Here is a 23990-nt window from a genome sequence, read left to right on the forward strand (position 1 = left end):
CAGCAGCAGTATTTCCACCAATGTCGTACATACACCTCAGACTGAAAGCGAAGGCGGATTGCACTCTGGGAGAAACAAATTACACTTCTCAGCAACAAGCGCCAAATCTACAGCGCTATCGGAGCAGCTGAAGTGGGGCCCCGGAGAGGGGGGCAAAGGGAGCGGAGATAAAGTCGCCGACGTAGGCACAGGATTAAATCCATGAAGCTTCCGAGGATCTATCCACAGATCTACCTCAGGGCTCTTTACCTACCAGGCCCCCTCTGCCTCTCTATCGCACTCTTTATACGTTCCTGCTTTCTCCTTTGTAACGGGGTTTCGTCTCTCGGCTCTGCTTTTCCCACCTCTCCCGCGCTCGAGAGAGTCTGTCGAGTTAAAATAAGAGACGGTCCCCAACATAGAGAGCCGGCAAGACCCCTCAAAAACCATCAGCACAAAATATGTAGCATGCCCCACTTGAAACCACCCCCTCAAATTATGCCCTATCTAAACCAGAGCGATCCCTGTATGAGAGACAAAAAAGGCGTCCTGTACCAAATCACTTCCTTGCAAAACAAGGCTTGACGAGAGGAAAAAATTAAATCAACAATGAAAATCACTAACAGGACCTGCGTCTGTACATTGCAGAAAACAGCCAAACGGGTTGGTTTGTTCTGTTTAGCAAAAAACATACATTACCAGACAGATGACTCGGTCCAAACTGAAAGCGCGGTGGGAGCGCACGAGACGCCGTCGCCGTGAGCGTGCACATCGGCTGTCCTGGCGCAAGCTGAGGATCGCCGGAGAAGACAAGCCGAGCTCCGAGTCTGAATTGGAGCCTGCTGCCGAGACTGACCCGCAGCGGAGGGAGAGGGATACGCGGAAAGAGCCGGGGGGGAGGGGTGTGTGTGTGTGTCTGTCTGTCTGTCTGTCTGTCTGTCTGTCTGTCTGTCTGTCTGTCATGCCGGAATCAGAGCGCGTGTTCACACGCGCGACCCGATCCGGGCATGCTGCGCGTGCCCATCTTGTCTCCCTTTTGGCTCCTTGTAAGCAGAGCCGACAGCAATAGGTCTCCAGCTGCGACAGCGCTTTCGCCCTGTATCGCAGGTGCGAGACCTAAAAAGGAAAGTGGCTTATTGTCATGTTACCCGCTTTGTGAACCTTGCCTTGCCTTTTTTGCCATGTGCTGGGGAAGTGGCATCTTCCGAGCTCCTCGGAGGAAATATTAGCTGGAACTTGTACTACGAATCCCATAACCCTTTGCAAAAGCATCTGGACGTCAGAGAGCAGAAACGGTCAAAAGCACATCTGTTTCCCTGCAGCACTGCAGATTATTCCAAGAGCAAGCCGGACGCTGCTGGAGACGCTCATGTTAGATACTTGAGGGTCCGGTAAGGGTGCCCTGGCACCACCTTTTCCTACATTGGATCCTTGATTTGGCCACAGATACCTTGGGGGTGAATTAGGCTCTGCCGTAAACAACTATATCTATTATAACTTTCAGCGCTTGTTTCGTTAGCGCAGTGTTCCTCCCTGTTGGTGAGACACACGTTTGTAGTCTTGTGTAGGTAGTAGGGATACCGGCGCTCCTCTATGATATATATTGATCATACACTGCCTATTTGCTGCGTTTATGAGTTCTCTGGGCCCGGAGGAGGTTCAAACCGGAAAAGCCACGTTAGCTCACATTAACTCACTATCATATATTCACTTTGTTGGCACATTCACATTACATGGGTTCATGCGAAGGGAAGTGTTGGGCTACATTATTCGTATGTGAACAAAAGACTTCTAATTCAAGAGCCAGCACCCTTCCTATGTTCCTATGTTTTTAAACTGAATGTATATATCTTAAATTGTGCATTTTTAAATACTGTGTCACTCGGGGGCTCTCAGCACTTTGACAGTAGTAGCGGGGAATTTGAGGAATCAGTATTGTTACCTGGGGGCATTTTGGAGCATTCATCCTTTGCTGCTTTCACATTTGGAACCGACCCTGGTCCGCCGCGGCTGCTGTGCCGTTTGTGCGGAGGGCGGCTACTTTCCACTCAAACCCTACTTCCGGCGGACGACTAGACCGCGTCCTGCCGGAAGGAAGATATTTAGCCACCCATGCACCGGACGCGCAGCGGACGCACGCAGCGGGCGCGCCGAAGGCGCGCCTAAGGCAAGCTCGTCTGCGCCCGTCCGCGCCTGGCCCGCGCAGAGCGCACAGGATGCTGCCAGTTTTCAGAAAAATGGGCTTCTGTACTCCAGGAGCGAACTCCTCGCCTTAAATCACATAAAGGAGGGATGTGAGGTATGTCCTCTCAATACTCATGATAAATGTGGGGGCTGAGGTTTTGCCTTTTCTACCGCTAACACAAGTTATGCAGGTAGTCGACGTTCTGAGTTTATAATGCATGGAGGACTCGTCAACGCCCGTTCTCTGGGGTCCCCGGTAGCTTGTCTCCTTTGTGGTGAAGAATTGGCTTGGTAGTTTAGTCTGCCCTGTTCCCATGATGCACTGGGCCAGGGACAGACTGATTTGCATATAGCCAGGTTCTGAGCTGGGATGGTGCAGTGAGATAAATAACGGTGATGGATCAAGCCCTGATCTTCGGACTGGGTAAGAGTGGTCTGCTTAATTCAGACACTCTGTTCATCACCACCCCCTTTTCTGAATCGTTTTTGGCCACTATAGGTGTGGCAGGGTATACTCAGACATGAGTCCCTTTCTCACTGCACCATCAGGATTCAAGCAAGCCGGGCCGAAGACGGCTGAAATGCCAGAAACCGGTCCCCGGTAGCTTGTCTCCTTTCTGGTGAAGAATTGGCTTGGTAGTTTAGTCTGCACTGTTCCCATGATGCACTGGGCCAGGGACAGACTGATTTGCATATAGCCAGGTTCTGAGCTGGGATGGTGCAGTGAGATAAATAACGGTGATGGATCAAGCCCTGATCTTCGGACTGGGTAAGAGTGGTCTGCTTAATTCAGACACTCTGTTCATCACCACCCCCTTTTCTGAATCGTTCTCTGGGGAAGCATAGGTATGAAATAGCCCAAGTTATTGAAGACATGGGACTGGACATGCTTTTTATAACAGAAACTTGGGCGGACATGGCTTCTGACCCCGATTTTATTACTGACTCCCCAGTTGGATATAGTTTTGTTAAGATGGATAGGCCTTTGGGTAGGAGAGGAGGAGGAGTAGCAATTATATTTAACAACTGTTATACGGTTACGGTCCATCCGGTTCAGCTTTCGGGCTGTGAAGCATTACACTTCACCGCCAAACTTAGTGCCAACCTTTCATTTAAAGGCATCTTGGTGTACCGTCCGCCTGGAGACAAAGCTGTATTCTTGAATAAACTTGATGAACTTCTCGAATCAGTGTAGGTTAATAAGGAATTCACCATTTTGGGTGATTTCAACTTTTATTTAGAAGATCATGAAAATAAAGATACTGCAGTGCTCTTGGACACTCTGGGTGCCGCAGGGTTGGCCCAACTGATCGGTGTTCCCACCCATGAAGCGGGGCACACGCTGGACAGTATCTTCTCTTCTTGTTCCGGACTTAAAAGTTGGTGAAGGGTTTTTACTTCCCTGGTCCGATCATTCACTCATTAGTTTCACCCTTCCCATAAATATTGGTCAATTGGACCATTTACCCATGTCTCAAGCAGTCCCTTGTACAGCCTGGAGTAAAGTGGACAAAACTGCCCTTCGAACCAAACTGGCTTGTTCCATTCCCTTAAGTTCGGCTAATGTGGACAATGCAGTTAATAACTATAACAACTGGTTATCCGACACCATTAGCATAGCGGTTCCTATTAAGCGTATCTCTGGCAACCGGGCGGCGTCATCTGCTCCCTGGTTCTCGGATCTCCTTCGTAAGTAGAAACAGAAGTGCCGCCGTGTGGAACGGCGTTGGCGTCTGAACTATCATGACTCCGATAAACAGAGTTATAAGACCTCACTCAGGTCCTACAAAGCATTAGTTATTGCAGAGAAAAGTATATACTTTAAAGCCCAGATCGACTCAGCTAAATACTCTTCTAAAGAGTTATTTACAGTTATAAATAAATTAACAGTCCCCAAGGCTCTGAATAAACTGGGCAGTCAACAATTTGGGGATGACCTGGCGTCCAATTTTAAAACCAAAGTATTGGAAATTGTCCATAATTTTAAAGATGGCTTAAGTGCTCAGCCGGCTCCTAATACGCAGGCGATAGTTGCCGACACAAGCAGATTCCTAGTTTTCCCCTGTGTCAATTGACACAGTGAGTCACTATATTCTGGCCTCTAAATCGGGCTCTCCTTTGGATCCCTGCTTGTCAGGTTTTTTGACAGAGCTGGTAGACCTGGTGAGTCCTGTGTTGACACACATCTTTAATAAGATGTTTTCCTCAGGAACTTTTCCCACCATTTGGAAGGAGACTTCCGTTCTCCCGCTTCTCAAAAAACCCACTTTAGAGGCTTCCATGACTTCAAACTATCGCCCCATTGCACGCCTTCCTCTTCCAGCTAAAATTGTGGACAAGATTATGAACATCCAACTGTCCCAGTTCATTGATGACAACGGGCTGTTGGACCACTCTCAGTTTGGCTTCCGCAAGGAACACAGTACCGAGACGGCCCTCATAAAGGTGACCGAAGAAATTAGAGCAGTCATGGACGGTGGTGGCACAGCGGCATTAATATTACTTGACCTTTCTGCCCCATTTTGACACAGTTGATCATACTCTCCTGACTCGTCGACTAAAAACTCTTGGTGAGGATGGCATGGCGTTGGCCTTGCTGGCCTCCTTCTTGCAGGAGAGGAGATCAACTGTGTCATTTGACGGGTTTAATTCGGAACCCTATGTTCTGCCTTGTGGGGTTCCGCCGGGTAGTTCATTGAGCCCCCTGTCTTTGTTACTGAGCTTGCATCTCTTGTCAGGGACTACGGCTTTTCATTAACATCATATGCAGATGACTCGCAGATTGTGGTTGCAGCTCATAAGAAACAGAGCTCCCCTGCTGGGCAGTTTTATAACTGCATGGCCGCCATTAACACCTGGATGAGCAGTCACTGCCTTAAATTAAATTCTGAGAAGACGGAAGTGTTGATTTTTGGCAACTTGCAGCCTTCCTGGAGTAAGCTCCTGTGAAAATGGGCCTCCCGCCCGTCCCTACGGCAAAGACAAAAAGCCTGGGCATTTTGATAGACAATAGGCTTACGTTTGTTCCTGAAACAAATGCCAGCGTGTCTGCCTCTCACTTCCTGATAAAAAAAATTAGGAAGGTACTTCCCAATATTCCGGAGGAAACCAGGAAAGTGGTCATCACTTCCCTGATACAGTCCAAGTTGGATTACTGCAACAGGCTGTATTTGAATGCCCAAACGCAGTGCCTGAGAAAACTTCAGGCTGTCCAAAACTCGGCGGCTCATTTACTGCTGAGCCTACCCCGGCACAAATCTATCTCAGAAGAGATTCGGAAGCTTCATTGGCTCCCAGTTGTGAGAAGTTGGCCTGATATATAATGCTCACTAGTTCTAGTGATCACCTTGTATCAGTCCAAACAACCCTTACGGTGATTGGTTGTAAAGTCAACCTTATAGACCAGCTATCCTAGTAGCATGGACAAAAGCAGTCTTTAGGCTAAACTCTTTATGGCATGTGAAGCCAGCTGTTTTACCACATATAACCTTTGAATACCAAATGAAAAGGACACCACACAGGTTGTTATGAAAATAAACAGTTATTTATTAACTAACATACACCTCTGAGCTCTTTATGAGGTCAGAGGGCTAAGCACATGACAAACTCTTAGGACAAATACGTTTAAGTTGTACGAATTACAATGGTGCCCTTGGGGCACGACAAACCATATACTAAGTAAGTGGAATGTGAAAGTCAATTAAAGGAATGGAGCTGTCCAGAGGTTGTAGGATCGCTGGAACCACGCTATACTAACTCGAGGTAGGTACTAGGAGGCCCACGGAGCGCGTGTGCAGAGTGTGAACTCACACGCGAGATGCGTACAAACGTCTATGGACAGTAGAGTTTAAAGAAAAGGTGAGTACGGACGTTCCTGACTAGATGGGACTGAAACGACAATGGAACTGGACACTAGGATAGTGAAGCTACCCTTGAGCACCGAAATGCTTGAGTTACCTCACCCACAGGCTGCGGGTGCATAGGTATGAAGTCGTGTCGGGTTTCTGCGTCGAAGTCTATGGAGCCTTGAAGAAAGATGCTGCAGGCGACCAGGAGGAAGATGTCCGGTGCAATCCAAGGGTGGATTGGTGAAGAGAGGAACCTGAAAGCAGAGGGGACAATGTTCAAAGTCACTAGCCAGTGACTGGAGTGGAACCAGGAGTGGAACCAGATGTCGTCGTCGCGATCAGGTGAAGGTGGATGCTTGTCTCTGCAGCCACGTGGACCAGGTGGTGTCTGCGACGACCAGGATGGAGGCACGAGCTGTCCCACGCAGGCTCTCGCTGTAGGCGGTGTCGTCTCCGAATTCGGGTTCAACAGGCCTTGGCAAAGGCAACCCACGCGGTGAGTGGAAACGGCGTCTGGAGTGGACCAGGAGGGTCCGGGTGCTCCTCTTTTGGAAGAGAGCAAGGGCCAGTCTGGAGCAACCAGACCAGCAGCAAAGTCGTCGGAGTTCGTCGTCTAGGAGGCCACAAGCCAGCCGGCAAGTGACCAGACAACGTGTCGAGCAGCAACCAGGCAGAAGGGCCCCACGCAGATCTCGTGGAGGCTGGAGGGCTGGTCTTCGATGCAGGAGCTGCTTGGGGTCGGGGCTTCTCAGTCCCCAAAGCACTTGGAGGAGGATACCTCAGGCGTCGTGCTGGAGCGAAGTGCTGCTTATTTCGAGATGGCCGGTCCCACGTGTCTCGTCGCACCCATGGGTCTCAGCTCTGCTGCAGATGTGGGTAGAGGTCGGAGAGGTCTGGGAATCCGGGTCTCGTCGGGCTCTGAAGTCTGGATCCTTGCAGGAAGACGACAAAGGGAAGTCGCGGTACGCTGATGGTGCCTACAGATGCAGGGTGGACACTCCTTGCCCACAAGGGAGATTCCTTCGGTCTTCTGTGGAGCAGAACGTCGAGGTCCAGAGTTTCTTCTTGTGAAGTTGATCAGGATAATCTAATTTGGAATGGGTGCAGCTCCTACCTTTATCCAGCTAAAGGGAGCTGCACTACGACTAGGTCCCTCCTCTGGGTGGGACCAGGAAGGGGGGTGGTTACACCCCCTTTCCTTCGTCCGGTCGAGCGCCAGCTCTGGGGATGGAGTGCCCCAGGAACTGGTTTAGACCGGCATATGCACAGGGACACCTTGTGTGCCCCAGGCATGTCTCATTCCTTTGAGCCCCGTCCTACCTAATACACAAAATCCTGTCTGGGGTGGTGCTAGCACCTCCCAAGGCAGGAAACCCTTTGTCCAGGCCTCCCTCGCTGGAAGGACTCCCAGCAGCAGGAGGTCAGACTTGTGTCTGTGGTGGCAGCATCCATTTTGTGATGCTGAGACTCGAGTTAACTTTAACCGGGGTTCACAGTTACATACATGTTGTGTCTCTCTAGAAGGATGGGATGCTACCCCCGTCGCCAGAATTGGCGAGGGGGTAGTATCCCAATTCGGATGACACCTTACTCGACATGTTTTGATAATGCTATACCAAAGTTAGCATTTGACCGCGAGGTACATAATGCACTTAAGAGTATATGGTATAGCGTTATCATGGAACAGCTATTAGGACTTGGTTCCGCAAGCTGCAAACGGGCTCAGCTCATGCCAGAACACCATCTCACATAATTCCAAGCACTCTGCCTTCAGGATTGATAAGGCCTGCCATAGGAGTGACTGATAGGAATATATGTGTCCATTTTAGGTTTAGATATAGGGAACTATATCTAAAGCAAAGGGTGATTACACCACCTTGCCCCAGCTGTCGTGCAGCCAGTTGTGTCGGTTTAGATGGCCAGCCAGGGGTGGCATAATACATGCTTCAGCCCCTGGTAGGCCCTGGGTACACCTATGCCCTGGATACCCAAGGTATGCTGTACAGGGACTGATAAGGTGGCCCAGTACCAATTGGTAAATGCACCTAAGGTACATGGAGTCCATTTTACAGAGAGAGCAGGAAGCCTGGGGTCCTGAATAGCAGGATCCCAGGCCAACTAAGTCGAAAACCAGCAAAACACCAGGCAAAAAGTTGGGGGTAACCATAGTCAGATATCCACCTTCCTACACCAGTGATGTAGTATCAAATTTAAAGCACTCAGTGTGGCTTTTAAAGCTTTGACACAGAAGGGTCCACTGTTCATGAGGGAGCTTTTTGCTTGGTATCAGCCAGGCAGATCTCTCCGTTCCTCAGGGGCAAAATTCCTTACAGTGCCAAAGATTCGAACTCTGCACTGGGGAGGATGGAGTTTCCAACACGGCACCTCTAAGTTGTGGAAACTGCTGCCACCAGAAATTAGGAAGGCTAGCTCTCTTATGGGCTTTAGAAAAAATCTGAAAACCTGGTTGTTTCAGTACGGGGGCTGGCGGGGTGTCTGTTCATGGTTCTAGCGCCGAGACACCATTTTTGGTATTTGTGCGCTTTATAAATTTAATTATCATTATCATCATTATCATTACTGTGGTTTCGCAAGGTGTATATATCTCTAGTGCGTGTTTATCTTCAGACACTTTTTGTTTTCCGTCCTATGGGTTGTCCTTGTCATATGCTGTGGCATATCACACAGAAAAACGAACCTGATTCTACGGGGGATATAACTCACACAGGCATGATGAGTGTAATGCTGATGGCTTAAATTGAGTATTATTGTTTATGAAAGCATCATTTATAAGAAAGAGAGGGTTTAGTTTGTGTAAGTTCAGTTAGAATCACTACATATAATTCTTTTCTATGCTTAGGCCACACATTAAAACAGGGGATTGTGGAATAGTGTTTCTCTGCAGCCTCCTGCAACTCTGTGAAGCGAGGCTTTTTTCACACATGGGTAGGTTATGACCATTATGAAAGTAAATATATAGAGCCAGGTGTACTGTTCCACTGGAAGTATTTTTTATATACAAATGGTGGTAATATTTCCATTGTGTTTCCTACAGTGTAATCATAGTGGGCTCTTACAAGAAGGTTCCTGGTTATGATACTATACTGGTTAAACAGGGACACAATACTATACTGGTTAAATAGGAACACAATACTCGTTGTGGGCTCATCTGAACCGTTAACACTTCTTTCTTTTATAGGTAGTTATTGTTTACCTACTCAGGATAAAGGTAATATAGTAAGGGTACAGTCTTTTACTCATAGGTTCTCTATTTCTGTTTCCTGTTGTTTCAGGTCTCCTTCCCCGCTGTGCCCACCCTTTAGTTCCCTCGCTTGATCGCTTCACTGATCTGTGCTATAACAGCAGGCAAGCTTGAAGCTATCGACAGGTGGACCATTTTTGAGCATCATTCCGATCCCGGGGAGTTGGTGCCCCAACACTTATAAAAAGCGGGAAAGACGTTGTCGACAACCTAAATCGCTCTAGGACAGAGCAGTCTATATTTTAGATCTTACGAGCTACCACACACAAATCAGGATTACCAGGAAAGCTTTCATCTAAATAAATTGAGAAGGCTGGTAATTTATCTAGAGAGCTCTATAGGGTGCTCAATGACTTTACTAACCCTCGCGCCTCCTCCCTGATTAATACAGCCTTTCAGCACCTTTGTGACTCTTGGGTTGAATTCTTTGAGAAACAAATAATAACTATAGATATCATGTTTCCCACCAGCCAGAGTCACAATAAGCCAATGGACTTGGCACCACCTGAACCTGAATCCTTGCCCCTCTAGTCAAGTTTGAACCATGTATGTTACACCAACTAACAGAACTTTCGGTTAAGGCGAAATCCGGTTCCACTGCCAATCTATGCCCACCCAGAGCCACTGCTAATCCTGTGCCTTTCATCACGCCCAAGATTCTCTCTCTTTTCAACCTCTTCTTAGATGTGACTTTAATCCCACTAGGCTGGAAAGCTGCATTGGTCTTCCCGATATATAAAAAAAAAAAAAAATGAATCCAGACCCCAAAAGCATGTCACCCCATCTCTCTGCTCCCAATGCCGAGTAAGTTTTTGAATCACCTAGTGAATAAACAGTTCATTGCTTTCCTCGAGGACTATAAAAAATGTTGATGTCTCCCAGCCGGCCACAGTATGGAGAGAGTGCTGGTGGCAGTCACTAACACCATTCGCCTATCTGTAGATGCGGGCTCACCTGCCATACTTGTGCTGCTAGATCAGTCTGCTGCCATTGATACAGTCTCACATGTAACCTACTGCATAAATTGCGTGAGATAGGTGTCAGTGGCAAAGGGCTCTGCTGGCTTGAAGACTTTCTAATTGGCAGCACACAGGCTATCATACTGGGCACATTTAAGTCCAGCTACATTTCCATCAATAAAGGGGATTCCCCAAGGCTCATCCCTGAGCCAGACGTGGATTCATATCTACGTAGCTCCCCTTACCCAGATTTTTAAATCTTGCGACTCTGATGTCATCTCTGTGCAGCTGACACCAAGCTGATCATCTCCTTTGGACAAAACTATGACGGAGTTCAGCTCCATTTTATGGACTATATGAGAAGGATTGCGTCCTGGATGACGGCGAACAGTCAAACTGAATAGTAATAAGACAGAAATATTGCTGTTTGGCAAATACCAGGATCCTTGGTCCCCCGAGTGGTGGCCTCCTGAACTTAGGGCAGCCCGCTCCCACAACCTCAAGGTGAAAAATCTAGGAGTCAAATTAGAACAGGCATTATCCATGAAGGATCACGTCTCTGCATTCTGCAGTGCTTGCTTTTCTACCATTCGGCTACTGCTGAAAGTCTTCCCCTGGCTACCATCTGTAGCAAGGAAATCCTTGGGCCAGATCCTGGTTATAAGCCGACTTGACTATGATAAAGCCTTGCTTACGGGCACTTTGGGCTGTCGCTTGCCAGGCATTTTGTTAACTAATAGGGGCTTGGAGCGCACGCATTGCTTACCATTCATTGGGTTGTCACTCTTATTTGCTGCATCCTACTTGGCTAACGCATGCCAATGTCACTTCTTCTTCTGTTTCTGTCTGAACAGACACCAGGCAACAGTGAGAAAGTGTCACAAGCACTCTACAAGAAGCTGTGTTCAACAAATAACTTCATATTCCTCTTAAACAGTAGAGTCCTCAATATATGCATGGTGGGCCTTTGAGCTCACTGTGCTTCTCTGGAGGAGGTGCTTTGTGTGACACCAAATGAAAAACGTCTCCATATCCGAGAAGTGACTGTTTTGAGAAAAAGTCTGGTAAACTATTCATGAATACAAATCACTCCCCAACAGAAAACATAATCTTTGGCTTGAGGCATTAGTCAGCATGTGCTCCTTGACCCACTTATGAGTCTCAGATTTGCCTATACAATCCTAATTATACCTACGCGCAAATTTTGGAGGCACAATGTAGCCTTCATCCTCTACAAGTGAAAGTGGAGGACGTTAAAATAAAAAATCAATTTCTATTACTAGCAGTAGCATTGTTAATTCACATTCTATGGCATTACAATGTGACGCAACGTTGGAGTGTGACATTGTATGTGTTCCCAAAAGCTGCAGAGGGTTATCGAGAGAGGTAAAAATGTAAACAGCATGCATGTTTTGCATCCATCTCTACCTGGTGAAAGAGTCTAGCCAAAAACCTTCAGCAACTACAGTGAGAAACTTAGGAGGTGTTCTACTTTGCTACAAGCAGGTTATAACTATTTTCTCTCATGTCTGATATTATGCACTTAATTACTGGTGTGAGATTTAATGCATACAATAAATATTTCTGGTGACAAATGTAACTGGAACGGCAAGTAGTTTTGTATTTTCTTGCCTTTTTGGTAGTCTAGTCCTGAAGAAGACCCGCAAGGCCGAGGTCACGAATTTCCCTCGAAGCCCCAAGTAGGGTCGAAACGCCGACGCCCCTATAAGTGGCCTGGGTCGCAAGCTTTACTCTAACGTGCCACTCTAGCATACATCCTTGTACTTATGAATTGTAAAAAAGTTTTGACTAATTTTGATGTGGCCAGGCGAAAAAGATTGGGATGTTTAACCATTCTAATAATTGAATGTTCTTAACCTCTGTCCCCCAACATTCTGAAATTCTAATTTCACCCCTTAAACACCTTTTCTTTTTCTGCACGTTCCTACTGGAGCAACATACCCTCCCTACCTCTCCCCCTTATGATACAGTAATTATATAACTGTCCACCTTGCAATGCACAAAATAAATGGCAGGTGAAGGATAATTCATTGTGGTTGTTGCACTTCCTTAAATTCTAAATGAGGTATTGATTTTTTTTTAGACTTTATTCGTGACTGCATCAATTATCACATTTTACAGTTATACACTTTATCATCATACAGTCTTTTCTCGTTTTCTCCCATTAACTTTCGGCCGATTGACATGTGATCTTGCTCAGTTCTTCATTAAGTCAAATAAATATGAATACCATTTATTACATCAGCGGTCGTGCTGCGTTAGTATCACATAGTCGCCTCGTAACCTGTCTCCGTCCCACCCAAATCCCACCCCACCCCATACGTCTCCTGGCTCCTCCATTGGTTAGGTACTGTGACCATCGGCATAGAGGCCCAGTCCTATCCAGAAAGCTGTATTCGCGCGGTGCTGACTAACCTGTGTACTTGGTGGACATACCTTCCCTCTGTATTCCCCTTATTCTTCACCCTATAGTTCCAGTTATGGGGTATCCGCCTGTGAGGGCGTCAGGTCTATGCCCTCTATCTCCAACAGCATCCGCTCCCAGTCCTGCGCAATTGCTTGTTTCCGGAGCCCCTTCTCCTCTTCTCTACGCAGGATTACACCCTCCGCCCTGCCCCATTTCAGCAAATCAGACCGCCACATCTCCACAACTGGGGGTCTGGCTGATTTCCACCTCATAGTTATGACTCTAACTGCCAACAATAGTGTCAGGTCTAAGAGCTTCAGCTGGGCCTTTTGGTTCTTGGGTCTTTTCCTGTGCCCTATCAGACAAGGCAGTGCCCCCTCCGGTATCTGCAGGGTTGTGACAGTGTTTAGTATATGGCGGACTCTCCCCCAGTAGCCGTGTAAGCGTGGGCATGTCCACATCATGTGGAGGAGACCGGCCTCATCCATCTGACATCGGGGGCAACTATGAGAAGAAGCAGGGAACATCCTATGGAGCCTCTGGGGGGTAAGATATGCCCTATGCAGCACCATAGCCTGTATGAATTTGAACTTGACATTTCTGGACACCCTTCTGTGGTGTTCGAGGACAATTTTCCAGGCCACGTCTGTCATAGCCTCTCCTGTGTCTAGAGTCCAGGTGTCTCTGAGTGTGGTAAGAGGCAGAGCAGCATGTTCCCTAATCCCTGTGTAGAGCCATCGCACTAATTGTCCCCCAGTCCCCATATAATGAAGGAGGAGTACTAGTTCATGTTGCTCAGGTTTGCTATGCTGTAGGGCCCACGTGCGCCGTACATAGTGTGTCACTGTGGCATGTAGGAAATACAATCGCGGTGGGGCCCCCGTTGACTGTACGAAGGAGGCGTGATCCAGCAATGTGTCATCCCCAAACAGGTCGCCCACTCTGTCAACTCCAGCCTCTATCCAAGGTTGTAACCTGCGTTGCGTCAGACGTCCCTGGGGTGTTGGGAGCCCTAACAGGGGGATGTTATCTGCATAAGGTGTGGTTCCCGCCGTGTACGTCAATGCCTTACGCCAACACAGTAGAACAGTATGTAAAAGGGGGTGGCAGTCTCGAGGGATCTTGGCTCCTGGCAATAGAAGGGAGTGCAACTCTCCACGTGCTAATCGGTCCTGTGTGATGTCAATTTCATGTAGGTTCCTACCTGCCACCCAACGTGACAGCCATTGCAATTGACTTGCGTAGTAATAGCCCCGCAGGTCTGGTACTCCAAGGCCTCCCTGTCTGGTGCTCAGTTGTAGTTTCCTGAGACTTATTCGCCGTCGCCCAGAGCCCCATATGAGGGCAATCAGGATTGTGTTTAATGTAGCAAATATGTGTTGTAGGAGGAGAACCGTCAGGTTTACGAAATAATACAGTATACGGGGGAGCATGACCATTTTAGAAACTGCTATCCTACCCATGACGGATAGTGGCAAGGACGTCCAAAAGTTTACGCTACTCCTGAGGCTGTTAATGGCCCTCCGAACATTACCTTCAATCTAGTCTTCTATAAACGTTAATGCCCAGGTACTTGAATGTGGTCGGCGCTATCTGGATCTGGCAATCACCGAATTGTATGTGAGAGGGTCGTTGCCCTTCGCGGAAATAGAAGCCCAGCGATTTCGTCGGGTTAATAGCCAGGCCTGACACGGCCTCAAAACGGTCAAAAATGGTTGCTAGAGTCGAGTGGTTCCCATCCAAATCTTGGAAGTACAATAAGATATCATCGGCATAGATTGAGATCAGATTATGCGTTCCCCAATGGAGATGCCCACCCTGCCCATGCGGGTTCGGAGGGCTATCGCTAGGGGTTCAAGCGTCAGAACAAACAGCAGGGGCGATAGCGGGCAACCCTGCCGGGTGCCTCTGTGGATATCATAACTATCCGAGATGTGCCTACCAGTGCGTGCTCTGGCCGTCGGGCTTGTATACAGTAGACGAACCCATTTGATTAGGGAGTCAGGGAAGCCGAAACGCCGTAGGACCTCGAACATAAACTTCCATGTCAGGGAGTCGAATGCCTGACAGAGGTCCAAGGCGATACAACCGGCCTGAGGAAGGTCTATTGGCGTGGCAGACATGAGGGCGTGGAGCCTCCTCGTGTTCTGAGAAGTGCTCCTCCCTGGGATGAAGCCGCATTGGTCCGGGTGTATTAGGGTAGGGAGGTGGGCCTGTATTCGCAGGGCGATAGCTTTACTAAGTATTTTATACTCTGTGGGGAGCATTGAGAGGGGTCTTTAGTTAGTCAAGTCAAGGGTGTCCCTACCAGGTTTTGGTATGGATATAACTGAAGCTTGCATTGTCGAGGCAGGCAGGTGACCGACCTCATAAGATGTCTTATAAATATTCTCCAAGATGGGTACTAGAGTTGCAGAATAAGTCTGGTAAAATTCTACAGGTAGCCCATCCATGCTAAATGAGGTATTGATTACTGGGATTTAAGTTGTTTATGCTCGGAAATTGTTTTTTTACTCATTACTGAGAATCTGATGTCATTCAGTTCACGAATATAGGTCTAGGACCATTGTTTTTTGTATCAGACTGAAACCAGGTTCACAACAGAGATTGGGTAACCCCATTTTTTGTAATGGCCCACTCTGCACACAGCCTACGTGGGGTTCCTGGGTATTTACCTTGGATGGTTCCTCATGTCCTCTGCCTCCTCTGAGTCTTCTGGTCCAAGTCCCACCCTCCTTTGCAGTTCGCATTCCACTTCATTAGTATGTGGTTTGGTCTACCCCCTGCAGACCACTATATTTTGTGCTACTTACCTGATTGTTTTCAAAGTATTGTTGTGTGTGCTATTGTTATCTCTGGGTAGGAGTTGTGTGTTGTGAATAAATAGACTTATTTTTACATAAATACTGGGTGGTTCGTTTTCATTTAACTCACACTGATGAATAAAGTTGATAAAGCAAGCTGCTTTATACTCCTGCAAGATAATCCTGAAGGCTGCTCTCCACAGCTACCACTCTAAGAGGTTTCTGTGGTTATCAAAGACCACTAAAATAACCATAAGAGTTGCCTGGACTTGTGCAAGGTGCGTCACTTGAATAAGTGTGCACCCTATACTAAGCCAGCCTCCTACACTAGCCTTTTTCAGCGAACTTTGAAGTTTAAATAACCACCTCAGTACCTCGCAACTGCCCCACCCCATCTAGAACTTAGATTCTGTGACAAGATAAAGCTGCTATTGGTGCCTCTTGTTCTAGATTTAGCACCCTTCATTCAAAGAGCACTAGAAACAAGGTGCATATTTGCCAACATTCAATGACTAAAAAGAGGTATGATATTTCTGATTTCAAACATGCTAATTTGTATATTGATAACATCACATTAACTTACATCACAACTTTTATCTTGCCCATACCCTCACAATAAATGACCTGACATAAATCAGATCAGAGGAAACAACCATGACAACCTCGTACTAGCTATCTGTTAAGAAAGTGAAATAGTTTCTTCCAGAAAGAGACTTCAGAATCGCTGTCCATGCCCTTGAACTCTTGTATCTGTGTAATAGTAACGCCCTACTATATGGGCTTCCAGACCCCACAACGGCAACCTTACAGGCATTCTACGCACCACAGCACATCACATTCAGGGCCTGAAGAAATATGATCACATCACCTCTATTCTGATCGAACTCCCCTGGCTCCCTTTGCACAATCTACAAAACCACCTGCATCATTTTCAAAGCCATCACAATCTGCAACCCCAATTATCTTACAGACCAGCTCACCATCTCCAGTGGTTCTCGGCACATAAGAAACCAGGACACCGCCAGACTGCAGTCTAAGAAGTTTAAAATGAAAAAAGACAACTATCTACTCACCCAGGATATGGAATTAAATCCCTGTGTCCATCAGGAATGGGCCCAATGTTGATCCACTTTAGGAAAGTGTTGAAGAGTCAACTCTTTAAAAACGTTATGCTGACAGGCCTATTGATTTTGGACACTGTCCGCACAGGTACGTGGTCAAGGCAATTTGCCTTACTGGTACACTTTTACAACATTCCACAGGCATAAAAAACTCTCTCCACTTTATTCTGACAGGCCTATTTATTTTAGACACTGTTCGCACAGATACCCCATCTCATATCTCAATGCAGAGAGGCCTGGTGTGCAGCAGTGAAGAGATCACCAGCTGCTGAAGGGCCCCTTTGCTCTGTAACCCCGCCCTGTTTATTCTGCTCAGCACTCCACACAGATTTTCTCAATCAGGAAGCGGAGCCCTGTTTAACCGCATGCGTGCTACCGCGTTTTCCCGCTGTGCGCTGGAATTTCAAAAATGAGCCTTACGTGACAAAGCCAGCTCGTCATCCGCGCAGCGCAGGTAAGGCCCATGACGAGCTGGCTTTGTCACCAGCATCGAAGGGGTTAAAACAAAAGTGAGTGTGTAATCATCTCTCCAAATCGAAGATCTTAAAAACGAATTCCAGCTACATTAAATCAGTACTTAAGAGAAAAAAATACATTCCATTGATTTTATCCAAAATCTCCCACTATAAAGTTGTAAAATATTTGCTTGTATATCTAAACCACATCTAGCTCCTCTTGGAGCACAGTTCCATGTAGCTGCCTGTTTTGTGACAGGCCACAAGAAATTCTATTACAGGACCAGAGGCTTCGGATTATGCTTCTCTTTCTATTTTTTTGCTACTCACGGCAGCCAATGAAAACGTTTTATCAAACCAAAAAACTAAATTTCTCATGATGCTTGTCATTTATCACATCCTGTTTGACCCTATAAGAGCCACTGTTCCCTTTTCCTGAGCCGCTTTCTTTGCTGCTCACGCAAAGTGCTGAAATTTATCTTTATGACTCTTGTAATGAGCTTGTTTTATTATGCACACAATGCGGTATTGACATACTGCGATGCGCCTTAATGTTTGTCACTTGGTTACGCTGTGCCACGGATATGCGTTTTTGATGCTTGCTGGGTGATTGGCCTTCGGGCACACGAGCGAAAGACTCCCGCTGGGAACAGATGTACAGCGCTGTCTACAGCAGCATTTTAGCAGTGAAATTGACTGTGCGCAGTTGCGCTTCACCACCGGTGGCTTCCCCTAATCGCTGGGTGTGGTACAGAGCCATTAACGCTACGACATACGTAGCCCAATTGGGCTCCTTTTGGGCGTTTTTGGGCTACGCACGTCGCGCGTTAGACCTGAAGGATGCCTATCTGACGATTCCTATTTTTACTCCCTATCGGCGCTTCCTCCAATTCCAATGGCGAGACAGCTGGATGGAGTATTTGGCCCTTCCTTTCGGGCTTTCCTCAGCTCCCTGATGCTTCACCAAGGTGATGAAACCTGTGATTGCTCACCTACGGGAACAGGGCATTCGCATGATTGTATATCTGGATGATATACTCATCATGGCACACACACAATCCTTAGCCACGCACCACTTACAGATGACCATGTCTCTATTGCAAAGTCTGGGGTTTGTGATCAACAAACCCAAATCATCTCTTTGTCCAAATCATCTCTTTGTCTATCTCAGATGGCGTATTTTCTTGGATTTGTCATAAATTCCCAGACAGCTCAACTGAGCCTTCCATGCTCCAAGGTGAGCGATCTCAAGAAGGAGCTCATGACGGTAATGTCCAAATAGACAGTGTCTCTACGAACAATCGCCAGGGTAGTGGGACTACTAGCATCATCAATTCAGGCGATCTTCCCGGGCCCTCTTCATTATCGGGCCCTTCAGAGACTAATGATACAACACCTTCGCAAGGGTCTGTGCCTCTGTCTCAGGAAATGCGAGAGGAGGTACAATGGTGGGTGAGCCACGTTGAAGCGTGGAACGGCAGAGCCATTTTCGGCTCCCAACCAGAGGTCATTATACAGTCAGATGCCAGTTGTTGAGGCTGGGGAGCACGTTGCAGAGATATCTCTACAGGAGGAAGTTAGTCACTGCGCGAGTTAGATCTTCACATCAATTGCTTAGAACTGGTGGCAGGGTCGTTTGCCATTCGGACCCTCTCCCCCAAACATGTCTCTTGTTGCATACTACTCCGGATGGACAAAATCTCAGCAGAGAGATATATCAACAAGTTGGGAGGTACGAGGTGGTCACTACTAGTGGAGATAGCAAAGGACTTCTGGCACTACTGCCTGCGTCATCAGATCTCAGTCATTGCGGAATACATTCCAGGACAGTTGAAAACTGTGACGGACTGGAATTCCAGATACCTCCAGGACAACAGCGATTGGCAGTTACAACCCCAAGTATTTCATTGGCTGCAGGCGATATGGGGTCCTTGCCAGATAGATCTTGTCACCTCCAGGCTGAATCGACAGTTGCAGATATTTTTCAGCTGGAGGTCGGATCCATTAGCGAAAGCGACGGACGCCTTTTCCCAGGACTGGTCAATGAGCCTGAACTATGCCTTTCGCCCGTTCATTCTAATTCCCAGAGTGGCGACGCAGGTAACCCGTCAGATAACGGAGGTAATTCTGGTGACACCCTTATGGAAGTCACAACCTTGGTTCCCAGTGCTTCTGGAAATAAGCTGCGACTTGCCCAGGTTGATCCTGTGGTCCTCAATAATGCTCCAGGGCCCTCATGGAGAGACGCACCCGATGGTGATATCGGGGCAGTTGACCCTGGTGGCAAGAAGACTTTCCGGCGACAACGGGAGTAGCCTGGATTTCCGGACACGGCTTCGGCGTTCATTAAACAAGCCTGGGCCCCATCTACAAGGAAACAATACTCTTCAGCCTGGAAAGGCTGGGTTCGTTGGTGCGTGGAACAGCATGTGGATCCCGTGGGGGCTGCCTTACCCCAAAGTTGTACATTTTTTTGTCAGAAAAAGCATCGGAGGGTTTGGCCTACCGGTCAGTCAATAATTTTAGATCAGCCATTTCAGCGGGACATACACAGATAGTTGGTAAGCCAGTGGGTAATCACCCAGTAGTTTGTAAATCATTAAAAGGATTAATTATAGCTAATCCCCCTAAACCAAAATATTCTTTGTGGTATGTGTCAATAGTTTTTGCATTGTTTGACAAGTGACCTGATAATAATATTTCTAGGAAACAGTTGAAGGCCAAATTAGCTATGCTATTGTGTTGATCTGCCTGCAATCAATCAATCAATCAAAGCATTTATAGAGCGCGCAACTCACCCATGAGGGTCTCAAGGCGCTAGGGAGGGTGCTGCTACTGCTCGAAGAGCCAGATCTTAAGGTGCTTCCTGAAGCTGAGATGGTCCTGGGTCAGTCGTAGGTGAGTGGGGAGGGAGTTCCAGGTCTTCGCAGCCAGGTAGGAGAATGATCTTCCTCCGGAGGTGGTTCTGCGAATTCGTGGGACGATGGCAAGGGCGAGGCTGCTGGAGCGAAGCTGGCGGGTGGGGGGTGTAGAACGAGAGTCGGCTGTTGAGGTAGTTTGGGCCCATGTTGTGGAGCGCTTTGTGTACGTGGGTGAGCAGTCTGAACGTGATCCTTTTGTTGGCGGGGAGCCAGTGGAGGTTTCTTAGGTGGGTGGTTATGTGGCTGTGGCGAGGGATGTCGAGGATGAGTCGTGCGGCGGTGTTTTGTATGCACTGGAGCCTAGTCTGGAGTTTGGCGGTGGTTCCTGCGTATAGGGCACTCCCGTAGTCCAGTCGGCTGATGACGAGGGCCTGAGTGACTGTTCTTCTGGTTTCAGTGGGGATCCACCGGAAGATCTTCCGAAGCATTCTCAGGGTGTTGAAGCATGAGGATGAGACGGCATTGACTTGTTTGGTCATCGTGAGGGAGGAGTCCAGGATAAAGCCCAGGTTGCGTGCGTGGTCCGTGGGTGTCGGTGCGGTTCCCAGCGCCGGGGGCCACCAAGAGTTATCCCAGGCAGATGGGGATTGTCCGAGGATGAGGACTTCCGTCTTGTCTGAGTTGAGCTTGAGAAGGCTGTGCTTCATCCAGTCTGCTACTTCTTTCATCCCTTCCTGGAAGTTGGTTTTGGCGATAGCTGGGTCCTTAGTGAGGCATAGTATCAGCTGGGTGTCGTTGGCGTAGGAGATGATGTTGATGTGTTTTCGTGCGATGGTGGCGAGGGGGCTCATGTAGATGTTGAAGAGTGTTAGGCTGAGTGAGGATCCTTGAGGAACGCCACAGATGATCTCGGTGGCCGCGGATCGGAAGGGGGGAGGCGGACTCTCTGGGTTCTTCCGGAGAGGAACGAGATGATCCAATCCAGGGCCTTCCTTTGGATTCCAGTGTTGCTGAGGCGCTGTATTAGTGTGCGGTGGCATACGGTGTCGAAGGCTGCTGAGAGGTCCAGGAGGATGAGGGCAGCTGTTTCCCCGTTGTCTATCAGGGTTCTGATGTCGTCTGTGGCTGCGATGAGGGCGGTCTCGGTGCTGTGGTTGGCTCGGAATCCGGAATGGGAAGGGTTGAGCGAGTTGTTGTCCTCGAGGAAAGCAGTCAGCTGTTTGTTGACGTCTTCTCTATGACTTTAGCCAGGAAAGGGAGAAGAGAGATGGGACGGAAGTTCTTTAGGTCCTTTGGGTCTGTTGTGGGATTCTTCAGGAGGGAGCTGATCTCTGCGTGTTTCCAGCTTTCAGGGAAGGCCGCTGTTTATGACGTTCCGCAGGTGGGGTGCGATGGTGGTGGCGGCTTTGTTGAAGATGTGGTGGGGGCAAGGGTCGGAGGGGGAGCCGGAGTGGATGGTGCTCATGACGTGGGTGGTGTCATCATTGCTGAAGGGGGTCCAGGAGTTGATGGTGTTGCTGGGGGTCGTTGGTTTGGTGTCCTGAAGTGGAGTTTGGGGTCCGAAGCTGTTGTGTATGTCTGCAATTTTGCGATGGAAGAACGTGGTGAGGGAGTTGCAGAGGTCTTGCGTAGGGGTGATGCTGTTGTTGCTGGAGTTGGGGTTGGCGAGCTCTTTGACAATGCTGAAGAGTTCCTTGCTGTTATGGGTGTTGTTGTCCAGTCGCTCTTTGAACGATGTTCTCTTGGTGGTCCGGATCTGCTGATGGTATTCGCGGGTGGCGGTTTTGAGGGCAGTCATGTTTTCTGTCGTTTGTTCTTGGCATCAGGTCTTTGAGTGTTCGGCAGGTTCTCTTTGCGGTTTTGAGGGCGTCTGTGAACCATGAGGGTTTTGTGGTGGTGGCCTTGCTGTGGGGGGTTTTCAGTGGAGCGAGGTTGTCGGCGCAGTTGGTGATCCACTGTGCGAAGTTGCGAGCTGCGTCGTTGGTGTCGGGTATGTTGGTGTCGGCAGGTGAGTTTTGGCGCAGTGACGTGGTGAGCTGGTCAGTGTTGACTTTGCTCCAGCATCTGTGGAGGTTCCGATGCGTGAGGTGGTGAGATGTAATCTTCTTGAATGTGAAATGTATGCAGCTGTGGTCGGTCCAGTGTAGTCCTGTGGAGTGGTTGAAGGCGAAGTGGTTACTGGCGGAGAAGATGGCGTTGAGGGTGTGGCCAGCGAGGTGGGTGGGGGTGTCCACCAGTTGCTTGAGTCCGAGGTTGGCGAGATTGTCGATCAGGGTGGTGTTGTTGTTGTTCTCCAGGTGAAAGTTCAGGTCTCCTAGGAGGATGTATTCTGGTGAGGCTAGGGCGTGCGGGCTGATGGCGTCGGCGATGGTTTCCCTGAATTGTGTGCGTGGGCCCTGGGGGTCTATAGATGAGTGTCCCTCTGAGGGTGGTCTGGGGGTCAGTGTGGATCTGGAATTGTAGGTGTTCGGCGGAGGGGATGGTGTCTTCGGCGTTGGTCGTGATGTTGATGGTGTTCCTGTAGATGATGGCGATCCCTCCTCCTGTTTTGTTGACGCGGTCCTTCCGGGTGATTTTGTAGCCGTCCGGGATGGCTATGGCGATGTCGGGGGCTGAGGAGGCGTTCATCCAGGTTTCCGTGAGGAAGACGACGTCAGGTGTTGTTGTGTCGAGGAGGTCCCAGAGTTCGATGGCGTGCTTGTGAACGGAGCGGGTGTTGAGGAGGATACACTTGAGGTGGTTGTTGTTGCTGTTTGCTTTGGCGGGCGGGGGACGGGGTTTGAGGCAGGTGAATTTGCAGGGTTGACAGGTGAAGGGTCCGTGGGTGCGTCTCGGGGTGGCTCGATAGCAGGTGGGCGCTTGTCCGGTGTTGAGAGCTTTGAGGGTGGCGTACTGAGGTATGTCAGTTGGTTGGTCTGGGTCCGGCGGGGTCCATGGGTTCTGGCGCTGGGCGCGGTCCAGGCGTGGACGGGCGTAAACAGGCTTGCCTTCGGCGCGCCCGCTGCGCGTTCGTGCGGTCTCCGCCATAAATGGTGGAGTGGGAGGGAGGAGGAGGTGGGAGCGGGGTGGCGAATGGGGAGCGGGATCGGGTACAGAATAGAAAAGGGGGGCGGGCCGCAGGGGAGCAGCGGCAGGGAGCGGGGGGACACAGAGTGGGAGACAATCACGGGGAGAGCGGCGAGGGGGCAAGCCTCGAGATAGGCAGTGGCACAGACAAAAAATACAGATTCAAAACCAAAAACAGTGGCACAAGCAGAAAAGGGGTTCTTTGAAAAAGGTCTATAGCTAGTAATATTATTCTCAAGAATACCTTTATATATAAAAACCCATTACAAGTAGACTCAACACCTAAAAAAGATATAATGTTTAGATTTTTTATTATTTCTGAAAATAAATGATTTTTTTGTTGTATTTTGTTTATATATACAAAAAGCAATTTTTTGGGGGGTGGGGAATTTTTTCCTCTTTTTCTTATTCTATATAGAATTTTCACATTTATAACAAGTCATGATATAAGGTTTGAACATTCATAGCATTTCATATTGTGTCATATCACAAAAGAGGGGATAATATATAAAAAACACATCTATAAAAACACACACGAGTGAATATTAGACTCAGATGATGATGAGGGCAAGGCGGTAGGATAACACACACTACCACACACTACGCGCGTTTCGGCATGAGAGCCTTCATCAGGTGTCCCGTCTTTGAACACTATAAATAAAAACATAGGTGTCAGTCATTTTGTATTTTAGAAAATAGGAGGAGAGTGAGAAACACACTAGTAATGGGCAAAACTTTTTCTTAACTCATATACGATTTTCAAAACATTGTAACTATGCCTGTCTATTATTTACATCCAGGACATATACATGCTATTTATTTAGATCAAAGCAAAAGCTTTTTTAAGCCACATTTTGTTTAGGGTTGAGATAATACAAAAAGCCACATCTGATTTAGTATGTCAGTGATCCATAGAATTAATCAAACTGAGGAGACATGAAGAAGTTAGGCAACAGCTCGTATATATATATATAGCTCATACATTGACTATATTCAGATAGTCATATCATATCATATATATCA

At 48.1% G+C, this 23990-nt stretch overlaps 1 protein-coding gene across 4 annotated transcripts in view; it reads right to left on the reverse strand.

Moving 5' to 3' along the window:
- Positions 1–23990, reverse strand: part of N4BP2 (NEDD4 binding protein 2) — a 1381310-nt gene that overhangs the window by 1348785 nt on the left and 8535 nt on the right. The window lies entirely within an intron of this gene.

Source organism: Lissotriton vulgaris, chromosome 3_2 (assembly GCF_964263255.1).
Source record: "Lissotriton vulgaris chromosome 3_2, aLisVul1.2, whole genome shotgun sequence".
In the NCBI taxonomy this organism is placed as follows: domain Eukaryota; kingdom Metazoa; phylum Chordata; class Amphibia; order Caudata; family Salamandridae; genus Lissotriton; species Lissotriton vulgaris.